The following is a 23283-nucleotide window of genomic DNA, read 5'->3' as shown; positions in this document are numbered from 1 at the left end:
CCAGAGATCATGCCATTAGCCTTTCATTATCAGAATGACTAAGATTCACCAGCCTAGACCCTGCTGCTTTTATTTCTTTAAGCCTGAGTGACCATCCTGATACTTTTCTCAAATTTCAAAAAAAAAAAAAAAAAAAAAAAATTGGTATTCGATTCTCCCCATCTGGGTAGTTTGGCAGCTAATTTCAAATGGGAAGTTCAGTTGTTTCCAGTCTTTGGATTTTCATCCCGATCTGGCAGCGTCACCTAAAAGATTTTTATAAAGTGAACTATTTATGTATTCTAGAATTATTCACTACCAATAAGACAATGCTACAATACTCTTGTCAACTATAAAAAGAGTAGAAATTGTTCTTTAATTTAAAAAATGTGAACTGTGTCAACTTTCTTTGGACTTGGTCTTTTAAAGGTGACTTGGGATTAGAGTTCTGAATAGAATAACTATGTTGGAAGCAAACACAACGCTCTCTTTCTGCAAGACTCCGCTCAGAAGCCAAGAATTTTATGTGTTTAGTGGAGGTTTATATTATACTCGAGACTTCACAACAGGCTTCATTGGCATGCCAACCACAGTGTCAGACCTCTTTTTTTTTTTTTTTTTTTTTTTTTCTTATGAGCTCAGGGCATTATAAAGAGGAAATAATACACAGTAATTAAAAACTTCTGAGATTCCTGTTTGAAACTTATGGACAAATATTATTTCCTACAATTGGAGCAGAACATTTTATTTCCAAAAAATGTCTGAAGACAAGCCATTTTTGTTCAGATAAAAAGAAACAACCAGCAAGCATAACCATTTGAGCTACTCTCTGTATCCTGCTTTGTTGAGTATACTTAGAACTGCTGAACAGAATACACATGAATATACAGAACGACCCAAGAACTGAGTTGCCTTGGGAATGGGAATTAAGACACATTATTAGTGTATGTTAGGATTGGGATGAAGTGGTGTGTATTTCTTAGTTTTAATGGCAATATTGTGGGTTGGGTTTGGATAAAATCCCCAAGTGAAAAATTCTGCTTCCAAGCTTAACTGAGCACTTTATTTTAATTATTACATTTTTAATTTTAATACACTGTATTTTTTTCCTTCCAATTATAGGTTAAATACTCACTCATTCCCTCTTCATTCTTTTAATAGTTTTGAGTAGCTTCTATGTGCCAGTCATGGGCTAATTATTGAAATATTAATTTAAACAAGATAGAGTCCTTGCCGTTAAAATGCTTACAATTTAGAAAACATATGCTTCTGGAAGAAAATATGAAATGTTTTTAAAAGACTAAGAAAGGAACATTTTAAGAGTAATTCTGGTTTGACTGCCTATAACTGCATAATGTGCCATTCTGTGAGGGTGGCTGGAAAGTCACTCACATAGCTGACAATTGGTGCTGGGTGTTGAATGGGAAGCTTACCTGGGGCTATTGGCCAAGGGCCTCAGTTCTTCTCCACGTGGGTCTCTCCGAGGGCTACTTGTGCCTCCTCACAGGGTGCCATCCAGATTCTACAAGGCAGGAAGTAGACATTGATCATCCTTTTAAGATTTCAATTCAGAAGTTTCAGAATATTATTTCTGCCACATTCTGTTGACGAAAGGAAGTCACAAGTTTGGCCCAGAATTCAAAGGCAAATACCTGCAAAAAAAAAAAAAAAAAAAAAGAGGAATTGTCAGGGGATGGCTTTGGATGCTAGCAGCCACAAGTGCATTATTAAGGAGTGAAACATGTGTTGGACTTCTAACATTTTAGAACTGTAAGGACTCATGTGATTAGGTTGGATTCACTAAAATAATCAAGGATAATATGCTCATCTCAAAGTCCTCAACCTTAATCACATCTGCAAAGTTTCTTTTGCGTGTAAGGTAAGATATTCACAGGTCCTAACATTAGTATGGAGAAATCTTTGGGGAAACCATTATTTTGCCTAAATTACTTCCCTTAAAATACAATCAAACCAAAGTTTTCTTCTTTGGATATTTGAGAGTTACAATACCACATTTACTTTCTTTGTTTGCCTAGTGCTCTCCCTTCTTCGTGCAATTATACAAGTTCATGCATCTCAATTCTACCCTGCTTCAAGGTACAAATTAAATCTGACTGCCTTCATGAAGTTTGCCTCAATTATTTGATTCTTTGTTGATTTTCTTCTCCCTGGAGCTCCTTTCATACCTGATCTATTTTGTCAGGAAATGACCCTCTTCGTTTCATATGTGTTATTTGGTTGTTCCCAGGATTTATCTGCCCCTTACAGGGAAGGGAGGGAACATGCCCAACAATAGCACCCTGTCCTATCTCGTCTGTGTTCTTAGTAAAAGCTTCCTTACTGCTGTCCATGACTTTAGTCTCTTCGTATTTAAATCTTTCCTACACATTTCAATTTTAAAATGCTTTCTGAAATGCCCTTCCAGTTATGTCACATTTCCGCTCAACATTTTACAATGTGTCCTATTGCCTTTATACTAAGAATAAAACTCTTTGGTCCTTCAGTCAATGCCCACGTACTCTGTGGTTAGAACCCTTCTCTCCTAACATATAACCTATTCATCACCCAAAATAGCATTCTGAAGAGATGTTTTCTCTTGTAGCCAAAGAGAGAGAGAGAAAGAGAGGGAAGGAATATAAATTATTTGTTATTTATTTTCTTTTCCTCTTCCTTCCTTCCTTCCTTCCTTCCTTCCTTCCTTCCTTCCTTCCTTCCTTCCTTCCTTCCTTCCTCCCTCCCTCCCTCCCTCCCTCTCTCCTACTTAAAATATGGATATCTAGTTGTTCTAGTGCCAGTTTTCAAAACGTTATCCTTTCTTTATTCTCCATTAAGTTACTTTGGATTCTTTGTTGTAAAACAATTGTTCAAATATGTGAGTTACTATTTTATGACTCTCTATTCTGTTTTACTGATCTATGGCTCTATCCTTATGCCTTAACCACATTGTTATGATTATTATAGCTTTATAATAAAACTTGAAATCCCATGACATAAGAACTCCAACTTTGTTTCTTTTTCAAAACTATTTTGGTCATTTTGTGGCTGGACACAGTAGCTCATGCCTGTAATCCCAACACTGTGGGGAGACTGAAGCGGGAGGATAGCTTGTGGCCAAGACTTCAAGACCAACCTGGCCAACATAGTGAGACCCTATCTCATTAAAACAAACAAACAAAAACTATTTTGGTCTTTTTGGGTCTTTTGTACTTCCTTATAAATTCTTAAATCAGCTTAGCAATTCTACCAAAACAGAACACAAACAAGCAAAAACACCTGTTTCTGAGAGTCTGATTGTGATTGCATTGAATCTATAGATCAATTTGAGCAGAATAGATATTTTGATAATATTGAGTCTTTCAATTCATGAGGACTCATTTGTTTGGGTCTTCTAATTTCTTTTTGTCATGTTCTATAGTTTCCAGTGTACGGTCGGCATTTTGTATGTTGGGATTCTGCATTTGTAGAATCAACAAACCATGGATCAAAAATACTTGGAAAAATAGCAATAAAACAGTAAAAAATAGTACACATAGAAATACAGTGTAACAGTTATGTAGCAGTTACATTGTATTAGGTATTATAAGTAATATAGAGATGATTTAAAGTATACCGTAGGATGTGCATAGGTTACATCCAAGTGTTATGCCATTTTATATCAGAGACTTGACTGTCCTTGGATTTTGGTAACCACAGGGGTCCTGGAACCAATCCCTCATGGATATCAAGGGACAAGCCTGTATATGTCATGTGTATATTTTGGTAGCTACATAAAGTGAAGTTGAAAAGTGTCCTATTCGGATTTCTAGAAGAATTGTGTGGAGTTGGTATTACTTATTCCCTCATTGGTAGAATTCAGGGATCAGAAAACTTCTTTAAAACAAATTTGATAGCAAATATTTTAAGCTTTATAGGCCAAACCATCTCTGCCACAACTATTCAATACTGCCATTGTATTGTCTACAACAATACAAAAATGAATAAGCATGGCTGTGTTTCTGCAAAACTTCATTTATGGGTACTGAAATCTGAATGACATAACTTTCAGATGTCAAGAAATAACTATTTTTTTCCAATTACTTCCCAACCATTTAAAACTGTAAGAACTCTCCTTTGTTTGTTGGTTGTAGAAAAACGTGTTGGGCCACGTTTGGTCCACAGGTCAGTTTGCCAACCCCTTGTATTCACCAATGAAAACATTCTGGGTCTGGGGTTTTCTTATAAGAAGATTTTTAATTTTATATTCAATTATGTAATAGATGTATGGTTATTAAGGTTATCTATTTATTTTTGAGTAAGAATGAGTACTTCATATTTTCCAAGGAGTAGAATGAAAATACACTTAGTTGTTTATTTTTACTAACCAGAGTCCTTGTTATAAAATTTTAAAATATATTATTTTTTCAATGACAGCTTTTCTTGATTACCTTAATAAAAAGTTCCTTCATGTCATCCCACTTTATTAAGTCAAAATGTTAGTAATTTAACTTACTTATTTTGTTATATTTTATGTTATTATTTATTTATTTATTTATTTATTTATTTATTTATTTATTGAGATGGAGTCTCGCTCTGTCACTTAGTCTGGAGTGCCGTCGCGCTATTTGGGCTCACTGCAACCTTAGCCTCCTGGGTTCAAGCGAATCTCCTGCCTCAGCCTCCAGAGTAGTTGGGACTACAAGCACGCACCATCACACCTGGATAATTTTTGTATTTTAAGTAGAAATAGGGTTTCACCATGTTGGCCAGGTTGGTCTTGATCTCCTGACCTTAGGTGATCTGCCAGCCTCGACCTCCCAAAGCACTAGGATGACAGGTGTGAGCCACTGTGCCTGGTCTTAACTTATTTATTTTTCAGTTCACAGATGAAGGGAACATAATGTGATGAAAGAGCACCTGGAAAACGCCAGGATACTGGAATTTTAGTCCTAGAAAATAGTGACTTTGGGCAAATCATCGAATGTACCTGGTCCTCTGATTCTTTACTCATAAAATGCGGACATTGAGAAAGGTGATCAATGAGGGCTTCATCAGCTCTAAAGTCTATACTGCTGTTTCTGTAAATCTCTGTTAATTTATTTGGAAATGGAACAAATACTATGGCAAGAAGTCACACCTACCATGCAGGCTGCTGAGAGGATTGAATGAGTCTGCAGCACACGTGGACAAGGGCCTGGTCCCCAGTAACCACTGCATAAGATCTACCTAGTATTCTATTCAGTATCTCATTAATCAAGTCTTATCTGGTTTATGTCTTTGGTTATTAATTTCCCAATTTGTAAAATGAAGTTCTTGGATTAAATGAGTGATATTGAATGTACCACCACCAAAAATCGCTTTGATTTTCCTCACTCAAGCAATTCCTATATTTAAAGATCCTGCACCTTCCAAAATTGCATATATTGAATAATAATTTTATTATTCTCTCACTTTAAATACTGACCATCGTGCGTAGATAAATATTTTACTGTGGTTTTCTACCCCAAGTGTTAAGATCAGAATGTTTAGAGCCTTCAAAAACAAGGGCTGAGGTGGGGCTGGTCATACCCACAGCTATCAGCTGAGGAGCCTCCTATGGGGATGATAGGAAGTGTGCTGTTATTTCTCGTACCCTAGGACTAAGGGCAGCAGAAGGGAAGTGATTTATGTAATTTTTTACAGGAAGATTTTTTTTATTTTTATTTTTTTTTTTTTTGAGACGAAGTCTCGCTCTGTCGCCCAGGCTGGAGTGCAGTGGCCGGATCTCAGCTCACTGCAAGCTCCGCCTCCCGGGTTCACGCCATTCTCCGGCCTCAGCCTCCCGAGTAGTTGGGACTACAGGCGCCCACCACCTCGCCCGGCTAGTGTTTTGTATTTCTTAGTAGAGACGGGGTTTCACTGTGTTAGCCAGGATGGTCTCGATCTCCTGACCTCGTGATCCGCCCGTCTCGGCCTCCCAAAGTGCTGGGATTACAGGCCTGAGCCACCGCGCCCGGCCTGCTTTTTCTTATATAAAATTAAAGCCTGCTTGTTGTAGAAAAGTGCAAAGGTGAAAACTTCACCCAGGAACACCTGCAGTGCTCTGGCAGGTAACCTAAATATATACAAAGTGAGTAGGTCCTTGGAGAACAGTGTGAAGAGGGGTAACAGAACAGAAAAGCTTAAGTGAACAAAAATGTCTAGAAGTCAAATGCAACCTTAAGCTGTCAGTTTGTAATCTCTCATTTAAAACCATCATAATTTCTTCAGTCATAGATAATCGCTGTTAAAAATATAATGTGGGCTGGGAGCAGGAATTCACTCCTGTAATCCCAGACTTTGGGAGGCAAAGGCAGGTGGATCATGAGGTCAAGAGATCCGGACCCTGGCCAACATGGTGAAACCCCGTCTCTACCAAAAATACAAAAATTAGCTGGCCATGGTGGCACGCGCCTGTAGTCCCAGCTACTCAGGAGGCTGAGGCAGGAGAATCGCTTGAACCCGGGAGGTGGAGATTGCAGTGAACCGAAATCGTGCCACTGCACTCCAGTCTGGTGACAGAGTGAGACTGAATTTCAAAAAAAAAAAAGTAATGTGTGTTCTTTCAGTTCTTTACTTATACACATAGTATTACGTTAATATATGTTTAACTTTGTAACAGAAATGATACCCTAAAGAACATTTTTTTCTAGGTTAGTTTATTTAATATACCATGAGCATTGTTTCATAAACATGTGATTTTAATGACTGCACAATTCTTTTAAACACAAGCCTTTATTCAATGATTTCCTCTTTGGGGACATTAAGTTGCTCTCTTCCAAATGTGCCTAAATGTTCAAATAAACATCTGAAAGTCTTTGAGGTAACCTGGTTCCAAAATGGTTATTCCTATAGTTTTTCACTTAGATCTGTGTGGACCCTTGAAAGCTGAGTGGTCTCTTAGAGGCAGAAGGCTCCCAGAACCTGAGGTGCTGTCTGGTCTGGGATTTATGAAATCAGGGGCTTGCTTTTTGTTAACACACAAAGTGTGTACTCATGGAAGGATGCCACATCACATTTATGTTTTGTCACCAAACATATAGTGTTTGATTAAAAAATTGGGAATTGATCAAGCATGGAAAACATTAACTTATTTACATTTTACCTGAAGTTTTCTTGATATGACTTTGAATTTTATTTAAAGTAGAATAAAAATGTTCTCAGAGCAAAGTACCGTCACTTCAAGTAAACCTTTTCCTTTCCATTTTCTCAGCAGAATCACTGCAGCAATTGCCAGCTATTTGGTGAGTCTCTTCTCTCCCTGCTCCTAATCCACTCCTCATTGTTCTGAAAACGGCTCCATGACCATGTCACTCTTTTGTTCACTGACCATCAATGGTTCCTCACTGTTCACAGAGTAAAACTCCGTTTTATAGATAAGCATTCAAAGCATTTCACTTGAGGCTCTAAACTGCTTTTGCCACCTCATTTTCCATGTCCGTCTTCATAAATTGTTTGCTAGAGTCAAACTGACTAGTACGAAAAACTATCTTTTACCTCCTGCCTGCATATATTAAGTGGATTTTCTTAAATACCTACAACAACCCTGAAAAGCACAATTGTTACTTTTAGTCTGTATATGAAGAATCAGTGCATAAGGGAAAGAGGTAGGATTTGAACCCTGAGTTTTTCCACTATGCCCATTTTTTTCCATTCTTTTTTTATTGTGGTAAAATACACATACAATTTACAATTTTTACCATTTTCAGTGTATAGTTTAGTATTACTAAAGACATTCATAATGCACATCCATCACCCCATCCATCTCCATAACTTTTTGTCCTGTAAAACTAAAATTCTATACCCATTAAACAATGACTCCTCTTTCTCTCCTCCCCTACAGCCCCTGAAAACCACCATTCTACGTTCTGTTTCTATGACTGTAATTTCTCTTAACTATATCATGTAATTGGAATCATGCAGTATTTTCTTTTGATGAGCGGCTTATTTCAGTAGCACCCTGTCCTCAAGGCTTATCCATGTTGTAGCATATGGCAGGATTTTCTTCCTTTTTAAGTCTATTCCACTCCCTTATAGATCACATTTTATTTATCCTTTCATCCACTGATGGACCTTCGGGTTGCTTCCTTGTTTTGGCTATTATGAATATGGCTGCTATGAACATTGGTAGAATAAATATCTCTTTGAAACCCTGCTTTTGGGTATAGACCCAGAAGGTTCCACTAAGCCCTTTTGGTTTGGATTCCCTACCCAGAGCCCTCTAATTGGCCCTTTACTTTCCTGCCTTTGAGCTTTTCCTTTTGCTGCGCAGCCTACCTGTCCTGTCCTATTTTGGTTCCCTGCCTACTGGAGTCCTGTTTATTCTGCAAGCCTCTTCTATTTGTACCTACCCAATGCCTTTCACACAGTAGGTGCTCAATAACTAATATATAGTTAGATATATCTTTACTATATCTCTGCTGAAACAACGTAAAGAGGTAGGAGGCAGAAATGACGTCTTATTATCCCTTATGGCCTGTACACAGTAGACCGTTTAGGAAAAGTTTATTAAATAAATAAAGTCCCCATGCCCCCTGGAGCAAAAGGTATGCAGGGCAGTGTATTTCATGGGCTGTCCAAGACCTCATGTCAGAAATGTATGTTTAGGCAGGAAGAACACACAAGAGGCAAGAGAGTAAGAAAGGACGCTGGAAAATTTTGCAAGCTGGGTCAATTCCAATTTGGCAAAACAAGCCTTCTGCTTCTTCTCCAGGGTTCTTTCTCCCAGCATCACTTATTAATGCTAATTAGTCAAGGGTGTGCCGTGATGCAGAACACTTGTGACCTGTAAGGATTAGCAAGACAGACTGTCGTTTCTCAAATGACCCACGAGAGGCAGCCAGAGTCAGCGACGGGGAAGGAGCGGAGGGGAAGAGGAACTTCTCTGCAAAGAATCTCACTAAAGTAAGTGCAAGTAAAAATAAATCCACATATAAAACAACTGTACAAATGTTAGCAGTGTTTTCACAGCTGGGTTTCTTTGCCTAAAATACTTAGCACTTACTCTAGAAAACTCACTTCTAAACAGAAATGGTCTGACTGATCACAGAAGCTGAACCCTGATACAACTCTGACTTTGAACTTGACTTTCACCCAGATGGGAATAAAAATAATGACTTCTTCTAAGTAAGCACCTTAATTGCCACGAATTCACACCAGACTGTGGTGGGTGACCTTTATCTCACATATGAGAACATTAAGGTCGGGCTTGGTTTAGGAAGCTAGATTCGTTAACAGTCAGCCTATTTATATCCAGATTAGGTAGGACTCTGGATTTAAAACACTTTCCCTTGGAAAACACCGACTCTGTCTGTTTCCATGGCACTAAAAACACCCCACTTGAATAACTGCCCAGTTACTTATCATAGCAGGATTAGTGGTCTTCTCGAAGCATCTGCATTCACATTCCTGGTATTTATTTCCTGTAGATATTGGTTTCAAAGACTGATGCCACAGGACATGAATAATCACGGTGACTCACTTTTAGGGACTTTCCCCTGGGGAGTGTCACCTACAGAGCCTCATAATGTAGTGGGCACATATTAATTAAAATATGTTTCATCTCCAAATGACTATGTCAGAAGCTATACTCATGAATATGACAACTAAATACGAAATAATATTGTAGTGACTAGCAATGATTCAAATATTGTGCTCATGATGTTATCTTTCATCCATTTATTTAATAAATACTTAATGACTGATGGGACTTCTATGTGTCAGAGTGCTGGTTATTGGAATATATAAGTGGAATTAGACAAAGGCCATGTTTCAATAAATTTACAACCCAGCAGGCACTGTTCCTATCAACTAATGAGATTTTTTAATTTAATATTTTTTGATCAAAGCAAGGGAGTCTTCAAATGTACCAAAAATATATTTGGTAAGGAAACATTAGACAGAGCCAATTATTCCTTCTTGGTTAAGGAAACACGCTTTGTACTTACACTTCCATAGTGATCAGGGACTTCTCACCCCTTGAATTTCTGTAGCACAAATTGTTGACGTCTCTTCACTTCCCTGTCTCATTTCCTTGCCCAGGTGGTGAGCCCTGTGCATGAGCCTCTGCCTGACTCATCTTTGTATCTGCAATGCCTCACACATGCCTCACATCTCCCCGCCAGGCAAGCAGCGTTAGCGAAAACAGGATGTCATCATGTCATCAGTTAAGTAAAGAAGAGGTTGACAACAAACTGTGAACAGAAAAGTCAAATAGGGAGGCATTGGCCTTTAAAAAAATTATTTTCCAAATTATCCCATAGTAAAGTTGACTTTTTTCTTTGATGTACAGCTGTTTGGATTTCCACATATGTATAGATTTGTGTAACCACCACTAAGAGGGTACACAACAGTGCCATAACCCCCCAAAGCTTCCCCATGCAGTCCCTTTATAGTCGCTCCCTCCCTCCACCATAATCCCTGGCAATCACTAATCTCTTCTCCAGCATTGTGCTTTTCTTTTGAAATTGGCATCTCTTACTCAGCACAGAGTTATCTACGTTGTTCTTTTTTATTACTTAATAGTGTTCTATCATATGTGGTATCTCAGTTTATTTACCCTTTCACTCACTGAGGGACATTTAAGTTATTTTCAGTTTGAAGCTACAGTTAAAAAAAAAAAAAAAAAAAGGCTGCTCTGAAGTTTTTGTTTTGCTTATCCATTTCACGTGAACATACATTTTCATTTCCCTGGGGTAAATACTCAAGATTGACCTTGTGGAGTCATAGTGTAGATGTATGTTTCACTTTATAAAGAACCTGCCAAGCCATTATCCAGGGTCACTGTAGCATTTTCCAATTCCAACCATTATGTATGTGAATTCCACTTATTCAGCACCCTTGTCAACACTCTGTGTTGTCAGTATTTCTTTTGGACATTCTTTTATTTTGATGGAGTCTTGCTCTGCTGCCCAGGCTGGAGTGCAGTGGTGTGATTTTGGCTCACTGCAACCTCCGCCTCCCGGGTTCAAGCGATTCTCCTGCCTCAGCCTCCAGAATAGCGTGCGCCACCATACCCAGCTATTTTTTTTTTCTTTTTCTATTTTTAGTAGAGATAGGGTTTCACCTTGTTGGCCAGGCTGGTTTTGAACTCCTGACATCAGGTGATCCGCATGCCTCGGCCGCCCAAAGTGCTGGGATTACAGGCGTGAGCCACCACGCCTGGCCTTATTTTGGACATTCTGATAGATGTGTGGTTGTAGCTCATTGTTGTTTAAATTCACATTACCTTAATGGCTTGTGATATTGAACATCTTTTCTTGTACTTTATACAGTAGTCCCCTGTTATCCAAGGTTTCGCTTTTTGCAGTTTCAGTTACCAGCAGTCAACTGCGGCCTGAAACTATTTAGGAGAAAATTCCAGAAACAAACAATTCATAAGTTTTAAACTGCGCACTGTTCTGAGTAGTGTGATGAAATCTTGTGCAGCCCTGCTCCATGGGACATGAATTCCCTCTGTCCAGTGTATTCATGCTGTATAGGCTACTTGCCTGCTAGTCACTGAGTAGGCACCTCACTTCCCAGATTACTGTCACAACATTCCATCATATATTCATTTTATCATCTCACATCATCACAAGAAGAAGAGTGAGTGCAGTACAAGATGAGGGAGAGACCACATTCACATAACTTTTATTATAGTATATTATTATAATTGTTTTATTATTATTAGTTATTTAGGGTTCAGTATGATCCACAGTTTCAGGCATCCACTGGGGGTTTTGAAAAGTATCCCCTGGGGATAAGGAGGCGATGGTGGTGGGGGGATTCCTGTGTCTTCTTTGGTGGAGCATGTGTTCAAGCTCTTTGTTCATTTTTAATTGGGTTATTTGAGTTCTTATTGTTGAGTTTTGAGAGTTTGTTATGTAATCTGGATACAAAGTTCTCTGTTAGATAAGAGATTTGAAAATATTTTCTTTTAGTCTGTGGCTTGTCTTTTTATTCTTTTGGAAGTGATTTAGTAGAGCAAAAGTGTTTGATTTTGATAAAATTTCATTTTTTCTTTTTTGTATCATGCTTTTGGCATCATTTAAAACTCCTTTCCTAATCCCAGATAATGAAGATATTTTTCTATGTTTTCTTCTAAAAGTTTTACAGTTTTGTGATGAATACATTGCCTTTTGATGAACAAAAAAATTGGCTACGTGATAATAGATTTCCTTCTTGGTGGTGTAATTTGCCCTATTGATTTTGGAGAGTTGTAGGAGCCTTCGGGACAGGGCTGCATGCCTGGGAATGTCTCTTGCATCACACACAGGCAGAACCGCAGTCTGCTATCCACCATCAAATATTCAAAAATAGCCTAATAAGCAAGTGTTTTTTCATGTGTGCTAGATTCACATGATGATACTGCCTGATCTGAACCATTGCGAGACTACTTGTGATGTTTATTTTATCCGTGTTGATGTGACCAGCGCACATTCAGTTATTGAAGTCTTCATGTGTCGACTTAGGGGTCCTACTCCAGTCCCTGATCAGAGTATTCCATAATATTCAGTGCATAGACTGTATTATATATCTACCATCTGAAAATTCTGAATCCTGAATTATTTTGGACATTCTTTTTTTTTGACGGAGTCTTGCTCTGCTGCCCAGGCTGGAGTGCAGTGGTGTGATTTTGGCTCACTGCAACCTCTGCCTCCCGGGTTCAAGCGATTCTCCTGCCTCAGCCTCCCGGGTTCAAGAAACCACCCTTGTGATTTGTTCACAAGGGTTTCAGAAAGAGGATTGTGCGTCTGACATTTAAGTGGTTCTTGTGATATGATAGTTCTCATAGTCGCGACAAGGAACCTCTTCTTCCGGTGTCCCCAGTCCTGACACACATTAATTTGACTGATGATGGAAAGAGGGATCATTGTATTTACTACATTATTCAACCCAAATTAATATATTTCTCTTGTGACAAAGGAGGTTTCTTGATATATTTTCCCATTCTTCTTTCTGGTGATAAAACTACTGGCCAGTCAGCCCCTAAATATTGGAGAAGACCCTGGTTTTCATATGATGATGTATGTATGTGAGTACACACATTGATTAGAAACAGGATGGGAGGCCTGGGTTAGACCCAAGCATGGACACACCAGCCCTCTACTGGCCAGGACTGGGAGGCTGTGTGCCCATCTGGGCCAACTGGAAGCAAGCAGGAAGATGTGTGGCATTATTTGGGGCAGTCTGTGCACAGTGGCTGACACAGAGCAAAGGCCAAATAGAAGTTAAGCAAAGGGCATTCTGACCACAATGTCTTGTCATTTCAGGTGTGACTGTGCCTATAATTGTACCATAAGGAATTCAGCCCACGTGACTAAGCTATGCCTTTCTCTGTAGCAGCTTAATGGGAAATTAGGGCATCTTCGGCACTGTAGCGTGTCACTTTATCAGACACTGATCCAACTCACGCACTTTTTCCTTCTGATGCATGTCTTTCCTCCTCCTTTACTGCTACAATTAGAGTGAGAACCCCTGCTATGATTCCACTCCCTGTCTAAAACCAAGTGTACTCTGAGAAAGAAACTATTCTCTATCTGCTTCCAGAAGCTTATCTCAAGACTTAAAACTTAAAGAGAATAAAATTAATAGCCAGGAGTAACAAAAGAGAGAGAGAGAGAGAGAGATTTTAGCTTGCCATTTCTTTAAGTTATGTATTTTCATCTTGTGAAGTTCAGTTTGGAGAAAAACACTTAGACATGAGGCAGGGTCGGTTCAGGGGCAGGGCCATATTTAAAAGCTCAAAATGCTTGTTTTTGTGGTGCCAAAGGAATCGACACTTCTTTTTTCTTCCCAAAAGGAAACAGAAGCTTATTATCCTGACAGAAAGCGCAGAAGTTTTTAGGTGGAGATTAACCCTTACTCCCAAACACTGAGGCTCCTGTTCAACTTCTTGCTTAAGAGATTTCAGTAACTTTTAAAAATTTTTAGCATGCTACATTGGTTGGCTCTCCAAATAATTTAGAAAACTTGTGACCTGAAGCTTTCATGGAGTTGATGTAACTGTTCTGGAAATCTCTTGACTTGAACTTGAGACTCACTCGCACACAGCTGCAGTATGTCCACCATCAACAGCAATCTGTACCCAGAAAGCAGAGGGAAATGGGGAAAAAACAAGAGACAACCTTCAAGAAATCTAGGTCTTTCCTAAGCTGCAGTTCTATACATTGACCACCAGGTGTCTATCTTCACACAAGCAGTCTTGCTTGGATGAGGGTGTACTAGTTAGCTGTGGGATTATTTTAAAAATGAAACCAGTTTTTTAGGTATGGGTACATGTAAGTATAAATGTGCAAACGTAAAGTGAAATCTCAAAGCCAAACTTAATAATTTACAATTCCTTATCTAAGTAGGATAATCAGTTGAACCTTGTGTTGATCTTTTAAAGTTGTTTGAAAAAACTAATTGGGTCAGTAAATGGCCAATAGATTTGGGGAATGGTGAAAAAAAAAATTGTCCTCTTCCTAAATCTTATCATGCTATTTTTTTTAAATTTCAAGGTTCTTAGCATGCAAACAGGTGTATGTTCCCAGGAACATGGCTTTTGGTAAAAACAGACAAATTGTATTCTGAGCTGGCTTCTGTACTCTGTAATTCAATTTCATAGTTCAGCCTCTATTGTAGCTTGTTTTCCAGTTTCAATTCTAGGCCCTGATACAGGTGAAAAATATCTCTACCGGGAAGTGCAAGAATAAGATTTGACTTCTTTTGTCCCATAATTGGCAGTGACATTGTAATAGAATTAGGTAACTCCAGTAAGGTTTAGGACGCACAATTTATGCATTTATGTCAATCTTAGAAAAGAAGTGCTCTTTTGGTCTGCAAAGAAAGGTCACCAGATTAAACCGCTTCAGGGATATCTTTTATATCTCTCACTCTACTTTTGTTTGTTGTGTTTGTTTTGTTTTGCTTTAAGTTTCCCAAAAAAATAATTACCATAATTTTAGGAATCTTCTTTTCTCATTCTCTTCCTTGCCAAAACATGGAGGTCCCTGAGAGCCCTAGAGGCCCCTTATATTTTAAATAAATTATATATATAGTACAGAAGTACTTTAAGAGCAAGAACTGTACCATCCTATGCAACTGTTTTAGTGAGGGCTGAGAAGGAAGAAAATGTAAATATATTACATCAAAGCACTGCGTTGAGACTGAAGACTGTCCTTTTGGTTGTTATTATTAATTTTTATTTGGTTTTGTTTATTGTTTTTGATGCCTTTGAAACATTAAAATAAGTTTCTCCAGTGACCATATCTATCAAGCTCTTTATTGGGTGGTGCTCTCACCAGTGTTGGCTTCTCATTTCTGTTCCCCCAAATATTTATAGATAATGCTTACTAAAGCTCAGTTTGTTCCCAAATTTTGTGTTTTTAACACTATTTTTTACAATACATTCATTTGTGCATTAATTTGATCAAATTTTTTATTACTCACTGTGAACTTTATGCTGTGAATAGAATAAAAATGATTAGGAACCAGGCTTCTCTCTCAAAAAAGCTATTAAGCTAGTGAAAATAATTTTATAAGCTATCTCCTAAATACACTTCTGGATCCTATTGAATAAAGTGGAAATATGTTATGCTGCTGGCATTTGTGAAATAAAACAAATTTCTGTTTTATGTCATGTAATGTGCTTTCAATATACAATTATTATGTTTAGAGAGCATTGTTACTACAATACATGAAATAATGAATCATATTTTTGCAGTGGAGGTGAAACATAGTGATCTACATGTTTACATAAAATTACCATGCAAAGTATATCTCCAATATTATTTATTAAACTAATGGATGTGAGCAGAGAGGTAAGGACTGATATCAATATATTTATTATATGAAGAAGAAAATAAAATTCACTTTGCAAAATTATTTTCACTTGGCTTTAGTTGTCTGGATATAATTATTTTACTTTTATTATTATATTTAAGTCATTGCATCTGTTTCCAAAATGTTCTGTAATGGAAGTATTAACAAGAAGCAAGTTCTGCAACTGAAACTGCTTTCTCTCCAACCATAGCATCCATGGTGATGAATGAACATAGGAAAAGAAATAAAAGCAGTAGAAACCTGGAAGGAAAACCTCTCAATGCTTAGGTTAACTTTGGTTAGAATGAAATGGAGAGGAACCATCTCTCTGTTTCTTTTGAAAACCATTCTTAAAAATCTCAGAGTGCGTGTTACAGCAATTGTCAAAAGACCAAATGAATGGGTTTTTCATTAGGCAAGATAAAATGGCAGAGAAAAATTTGTATTTTTTTAAAGGATGTCAATTCTGGTCTAGTTACTATGATTTGAAAAGAAATTCAACAGGTTCACATTGCTTCATAAAATTGTGAAAATAGCAAACCTGCTTAAGCAGAAAGGGCCCCTTTAAAGTCTGAAAGATAACTTCAAGGTCAAGGAAGTTCTTTGTACTCTTTCATTTATTTGCTGAGTTCTGACTAGTTTGCTGACTATAAACCTTTACATTCATCTTGCTATTTTCCACTTGAGGTGGTCATTTGTTTATTAATTCACTAAATATTTATTGAATGTCAGCCAGCATTCAATAATGGGCATGTAAATTAACAGAAATGGGTCTTACCATCAAGGGGCTCCCTATCTAATGTAATAGCAAATGGGTCCATCAACTCATTAAAAATATTGAATTATTGAATTATAATAATGTGAACACAATTTCAGCAGTTCAGAGGGTTGATCCTGACTATCACCCATGAGGGAATATTTAAGCTTATCTATAGTGTTTAACTAGTTTTTTTGATAGCTGTGAGGTGGTAGAAGGCATTTTAGGAAAAAATAATACCATGAAAAATCATGCAGCATGTAATTATATGCTTGCAGACGAAGCATAGAATAAAGTGGCTGGAGCACATGTGCATGGGACAAAAGTAGCAAGAGATGAGGACAGAAGTAGTAAATTAAAACTAGGTTATGATAATTCTTGATACCATTGCAAGGAGCAATGTAATTATGTAATAACTATATTTACAGAATGCAGTTAAAAAGAAAAAAACCCTACATCACAACTTTGTCACTGAGGACTCTTCAGATTGTAGGTAACTGAACACCTAGGCCAAATAGCTTAAGCAAAAAGAGAACTAAATTGTTTGCATAAATGCATGGGTAGACTTCAGGCATAGCTTAATTCAATGACCAAATGACATCACCAGGACCAATCTCTCTGTGCTGGGTTTGCTCCATACTAAGGATCTTGGTATTAATGTTTTACCTCACTTTGTTGCCATGACCTTAAAAGCACACTTTGAGACTGACATTATCCAGATGGTAGAGTATGAAGCCCCAGATACTTCTTTCCTCCAGTGGAAACACTGATTCAACAACAATATATAGACCAATTCCCTTTATGACCAAGTAGAAACCAGTTAAGAGGCTTCTGTACCCCAAGTGAATGCAGAAATCAACCATATCAAAGTCGTTACAAAAATTTATGGCACCTTAATACCATAATCTCTCCCCTTGTCACAGCACCACACATTTGGGAAGAAACTCCTAGCTCCCAGTCTTTCCCTAAGAAGGAAGAAAGAAGTTTCAGCTGTATGTCCAGTGTCCTGACCTTTTGGGAGGTACCTGAGGGACTGGCTTCTGTTTTACCTGTCTCAGAGCACTTATAGGAGCCAGCATACTCTAGATTTCTGGGAGTCACTGAGAACAAAATAGAGATGGGAAGCTTATTGCTGCTTCAGAGGGCTTATGGTAGAGCATATTGGGCTGAAATGGCCTCTCACTCAGGGGAGAAAGAGAAGAGTGGAGTATTTATCAAACTTTCTGACTCTTCATGAGCAACTGGTTTTTGTCTAACTCAACTTGGGCTGCTGATGAAACAAACATACTCTAGCTCTTTGGGGGAAGCTGAGAACAAGAACGAGCTGGGAGCATGCTGCTGTTTTAGAGGACCCATGGTAGAGCAAACAGACTTCAGAGGAAGCCAGAGATTATGAGTTCCTAAAAAAAGAAACAAGCAAATCTCTACAATGAAGAATCTACGTGCAAAAGTCCAAAGAAGACATATCACAGAAAAGATTTGAGAGGGCCCCAGAATCCCCAGCCCATCTTAATGATGACATCATTCCCTGTACAAATGCAGTGTGTAAAAACTGGGAGAGGTGGTTGTTTTCTCAAATGTGTAAGTACCAGCGCAAAGTTTAAAAAAGCATGAAGAAACAGGGAGAAATGCTCCAACAAAAAAGAAACAAACAAATCTCCAGAAATCAATCCTAAATAAATAAAAGTGTATGAATTACCTAACAAATAATTCTTTAAAAGATACTCAATGAGTTCATACAATGACTGAGCAAAATAAGAATTTCAAGAAAAAGATACAAACAAAAAGAATAGAATAAGTTTTGGAGCTGAAGAACTTTGTAAATGAACTGAAAAAAATAACTAATATTGTAAACTAAAATTAGAATCTTAAGCCCCTACCCCACACCAACTGAACGGACCCCCTCTTGGCCAAAAAAACTATAAAGAAACCGTAAAAACTGAGTTCCCAGCCGTGATGGGACAGGAGGTCAGACATGCCTTATTATACACTCTCCCTTTTGCAGTTTAGACACAATGATTGACCAGCATTAATGTTAAAATAGAGATCTAAGACTGACAAAACAAACTCTTTGTGGTAATAAAATGTCAAATTATAAACAGGACCCAAGGCCATGCCAGGCAAGAGTTAAGTCATGCACCCCCTACACTTAAAAAATAAACTATGTTCTAACTGCCACAAGATTTTTCTTTTTCTTTAGCAGCTAAACAAACACTGGTCTTGAGATAAGCAACATCTCAAAAAAACTTGTAGCCCTTCTACCACCAGGCACTAACTGACCACTCTGTTCTACAAGTCATACATAACTACAACTTTAATTAGACAAAAGACTGATTTGTCTGATAAGAAGATCACCAACTGTGGACCCATTCTAGCCAGTTAAGAGGTTATGCACTTAAGTGCTTTCATGTCCCTCTTCGCTTTTTGAAATATAAGCCCTAATTGTAATGCAATGAGATGTTGAGTCAGGATCACCTGCTTGAGTGTTTGTAGCTCCTCTTGTAACCTGTTGAATATGTACATTAGCCAACCCACTCAGCATAAGGCTTCTACCCTAATCCCTGCTCCTTCAAAAGTGCCTCTCTCTGTTATTTGCCAGAGGCTATGCTTCCCAGCTGCGGATAGTGACCTTGAAGGCTGTAACCCTTCACAAGAAATGAAATCTCTTCTCCTTTTCTAAATGTATAAATCTTGTGATTTTTCAGTTAACAGTGTTTAACAGCAAGCTTGATTAAGTAGAATAAAAAAATCAGAGAACTGGAAGTCATTTGAAATTACCCAGTAAGAAGACCTAAAGGAAAAGAGAATAATGGAAAAGATGAAGAAAATCTAAGGGTCTTATGGGACGCTATGAAGACACACATACACACACACTATATATGTATATACTCTCTCTTTCTCTCTCTCTCTCTATATATATATTAAACATAGGGAAAGAAATAAAAGCAATACAAACCTGGAAGGAAAGCCTCTAAATGCTTAGGTTAACTTTGGCTAGAATGAAACGGAGAGGAACCATCCCTCTGTATCCTTTGGAAACCACTCTTATGAATGAGTTCCCTGATATATATATATAATATATATTATATTATATATAATATATTATATATATTTGTAATATATATATTTGTAATCAGGGTTTCATAAAAAAGAAGAAAGGGGCAGAAAGCTTACTTAAATAAATAATGGCCAAACATGTCCAAAATATGTGCAGGAGATAGACAAACAGGTTCAAGAAGTGCGGTGGAACCCAAATAGGATGAATCCAAAGAAGTCAGCACTGAGACACATTATAACCAAATTGTCAAAAGCCAAAAATAAACAAGTGATTTTGAAAGCAGCAAGAGAAGAGGGACTCATCCCATACAATTGAGCAATATATGACTATCAGCAGATTTCTTAGCAGAAATTTGCAGGCCAGAACAAAGTGGGATGATATATTCAAAGTACTAAAATGACAACTAAATGCCCATCGAAAATACCATATTCAGCAAAATTACTTGTCAAAAATGAAAGAGAGATAATGACTTTTTTTTTTTTTTTTTTTTTTGAGGGGGAGTCTGGCTCTCTTGCCTAGGCTGGAGTGCAGTGGCCGGATCTCAGCTCACTGCAAGCTCCGCCTCCTGGGTTCATGCCATTCTCCTGCCTCAGCCTCCCGAGTACCTGGGACTACAGGCGCCCGCCACCTCGCCCAGCTAGTTTTTTGTATTTTTTTAGTAGAGACGGGGTTTCACTGTGTTAGCCAAGATGGTCTCGATCTGCTGACCTCGTGATCCGCCCGTCTCGGCCTCCCAAAGTGCTGGGATTACAGGCTTGAGCCACCGCGCCCGGCCGATAATGACTTTTTCAAAGAAATAAAAGGTAAGAAAATTTGTCACCACTTGGTCTGGCTTATAAAAATGCCAAAAGGAGTCCTTCAAGTTGGAACAAAAATATGCTAAACATTAAGACAAAGCATATGAAAGTATAAAGCTTGCTGATAAAAGTAAATATGCAGACAACTGCAAAATGCTATAATACTATAATAGCTGTGTGTAAATCACTTTTAATTTTGGTATAGAAGTAAAAAAAGTATAAAAAATAACTGTAACTATAAAAATATGCTAATTGATACAATAAAAATGCAATTTGGTACATCAATAACAAAGTGTAGAGAGGAGGAGTAATATGCAATTCTGTGTGCAGTTGCACTCTTGTTGTCCTCAGCTTAAGCTCCATTGTTATAATTATAAGCTATTTTATGTAAGTCCCATGATAACCACAAAAACAAACCTATGGAAGGTATGCAAAGGAAAATGAGAAGTGAACAAAGTATTTCACTAGAAACATCAATGAAACACAAATAAAGATAATGAAAAAAGTAGGAACCAAAGAACTATAAGACAGATAGAAAATCATTTTTAAATGGCAATAGTAAATCTGTTCCTGTCAATAATGACATAAAATGTAAATGAATTGAACTCTCTAAACAAAAAACCCAGTGTGGCTAAATCGATAAAATTTTTAAAAACCTAATCACATACTCTCTGCAAGAGACTCATTTTAGACTACAAATATGTAGGATAAGGTGAAAAAATAAAAAGAAAATATATCTCATAAAAAATGGTAACCAAAATCAAGCAAAGGTGGCCATAACTTTTTAGGCAAAATGGATTTTGAGTTAAAAAGTGTCACAAGAGAAAAGATGGATATAATACAATGACAAAAGAGTCAGTTCACCAGGATATATAACAATTATAAATACATATGTACCAAACATCAGAACACCTAAATGAATAAAGTGTACATTGACAGAACTGAGAGAGAAATAGACAGCAACACAATAATAGTAGAGAATTTTAATATTCTATTATCAATAATGGATAGAACATCCAGACAGAAGATTAATAAGGAAACAGAGAACTTGAACAACACTATAACCCAACTGGACCTAATAGACATATACTGAACATTTCACTCAATGGCAACAGAAGATGCATTACTCTGAATTGCAAATAAAACAGCCTCCAGGATAAATCACATATAAAGTCACAAAAGAAGTCTTACCAAATTTAAAAAGATTAAAATAATAAGTATTTTTGACTGTGATAGAATGAAACTAGAAATCAATAGCAGAAAGAAATCTGAAAAATTCAAAAATATGTAAAAATTAAATAACACATGCATAAACGCACAATGGATCAAAGAAAAAAATCAAATGGGAAATTAGAAAATGTCTAGAGACAAAGGAAAATAAAACACAACATATGAAACCATATAAGAGGCAGCAAGACTAGTTCTAACAGGAAATTTTATAGCAATAAATGCCTACATTAAAAAAGAGAAAATATATCAAATAAACAACTTTACCCTAGACCTCAAGAAGCTAGAAAAGAAAGAACAAACTAACTCCAAAGTTAGCAGAGGGGAGGAAATAAAAAAGATTAGAGCAGAGATAAACAAAATTAAGAATAGAAAAATCAATGAAACTAAAAGCTTTTGAAAAAAAGATAAACAAATCTGACAAACTTTTACATAGACTAAATAAGAACATAAGAGAGAAGACTCAAACAAAATCAGAAACTAAAGAGAAAGCATTACAATGAATACCATAGAGATAAAAAGATTTATGAGAGGCTGAACAATTATATGCCAACAAATTGGATAACCTAAAAGAAATGGATAAATTCCTAGAAATATCCAACTTACCTGCTATGGTTTGGCTGTGTCCCCACCCAAATCTCATGTGTCATGACAGACCTTGTGGGAGGTAACTGAATCATGGAGGCAGGTCTTTCCCATGCTATTCTCATGATAGTGAATAAGTGTTATGAGATCTGATGGTTTTATAAAGGGAAATTTCCCTGCACAAGCTCTCTTTTTTCTTGTCTGCCACCATGTGAGATGTGCCTTTCACCTTCCACCATGATTGTGAGACCTCCCCAGCCACCTGGAACTGTGAGTCCATTAAACCTCTTTCTTTTGTAAATTGCCTGATCTTGGGTATGTCTTTATCAGCAGCATGAAAACGGACTAATAGAGTACACTGGTACCCGTAGAGTGGGGCAATGCTGAAAAGATATCAAAAAATGTAGAAGCGACTTTGGAACTGGGTAATAAGCAGAGGTTGGAAGAGTTTGGAGAGGTCAGAAGAAGAGATAAAAATGTGGGAAAGTTTGGAACTCCCTAGAGACTTGTTGAATGCCTTTGACCAAAATGTGATAATGATAACAGATAATGAAATCCACACTCAGGTGGTCTCAGATCGAGATGAGAAACTTGTTGGGAACTGGAGCAAAGGTCACTCTTGTTATGTTTTACCAAAGAGACTGGCAGCATTTTGCCCGTCCTAGAGATTTGTGCAACTTTGAACTTCAGAGAGATGATTTAGGGTATCTGGTGGAAGAAATTTCTAAGCAGCAAAGCATTCAAGAGGTGACTTGGGTGCGTTAAAGGCATTTGGTTTTATAAGGGAAACAGATCACAAAAGTTCAGAAAATTTGAAGACTGATAATGTGATAGAAAAGAAAACCCCATTTTCTGAGGAGAAATTCAACCTGGCTGCAGAAATTTGCCTAAGTAGCGAGGAGCTGAATGTTAATCCACAAGCAATGGAGAAAATGTCTCCAGGGCATGTCCAAGACTCTTGCAGCAGCCCCTGCCATCACAGGCCTGGAGGCCCAGGAGGAAAAATATGGTTTTGTGGGCCAGACCCAGGGTCCCTCTGCTGTGTGCACTCTAGGGACTTGGTGCCCTGCATCCCAGTTGCTTCAATCATGACTAAAAGG

General features: G+C 37.5%; 1 long non-coding RNA gene across 1 annotated transcript; it reads left to right on the top strand.

Moving 5' to 3' along the window:
• The first annotated feature begins 8758 nt into the window (after positions 1-8758).
• LOC105493476 (uncharacterized) lies at positions 8759-10257 on the top strand. Its single transcript, XR_011608780.1, has 2 exons — positions 8759-8877; positions 10015-10257. It is a non-coding gene; the product is annotated as an uncharacterized lncRNA (long non-coding RNA).
• The last annotated feature ends 13026 nt before the right edge of the window (positions 10258-23283 follow it).

The sequence above is a fragment of the Macaca nemestrina genome, chromosome 1 (genome assembly GCF_043159975.1).
Source record: "Macaca nemestrina isolate mMacNem1 chromosome 1, mMacNem.hap1, whole genome shotgun sequence".
Classification (NCBI taxonomy): Eukaryota; Metazoa; Chordata; class Mammalia; order Primates; family Cercopithecidae; genus Macaca; species Macaca nemestrina.
Note: the sequence above shows the minus strand (reverse complement) of the source record. Positions and strands in the feature narration are given on the sequence as shown.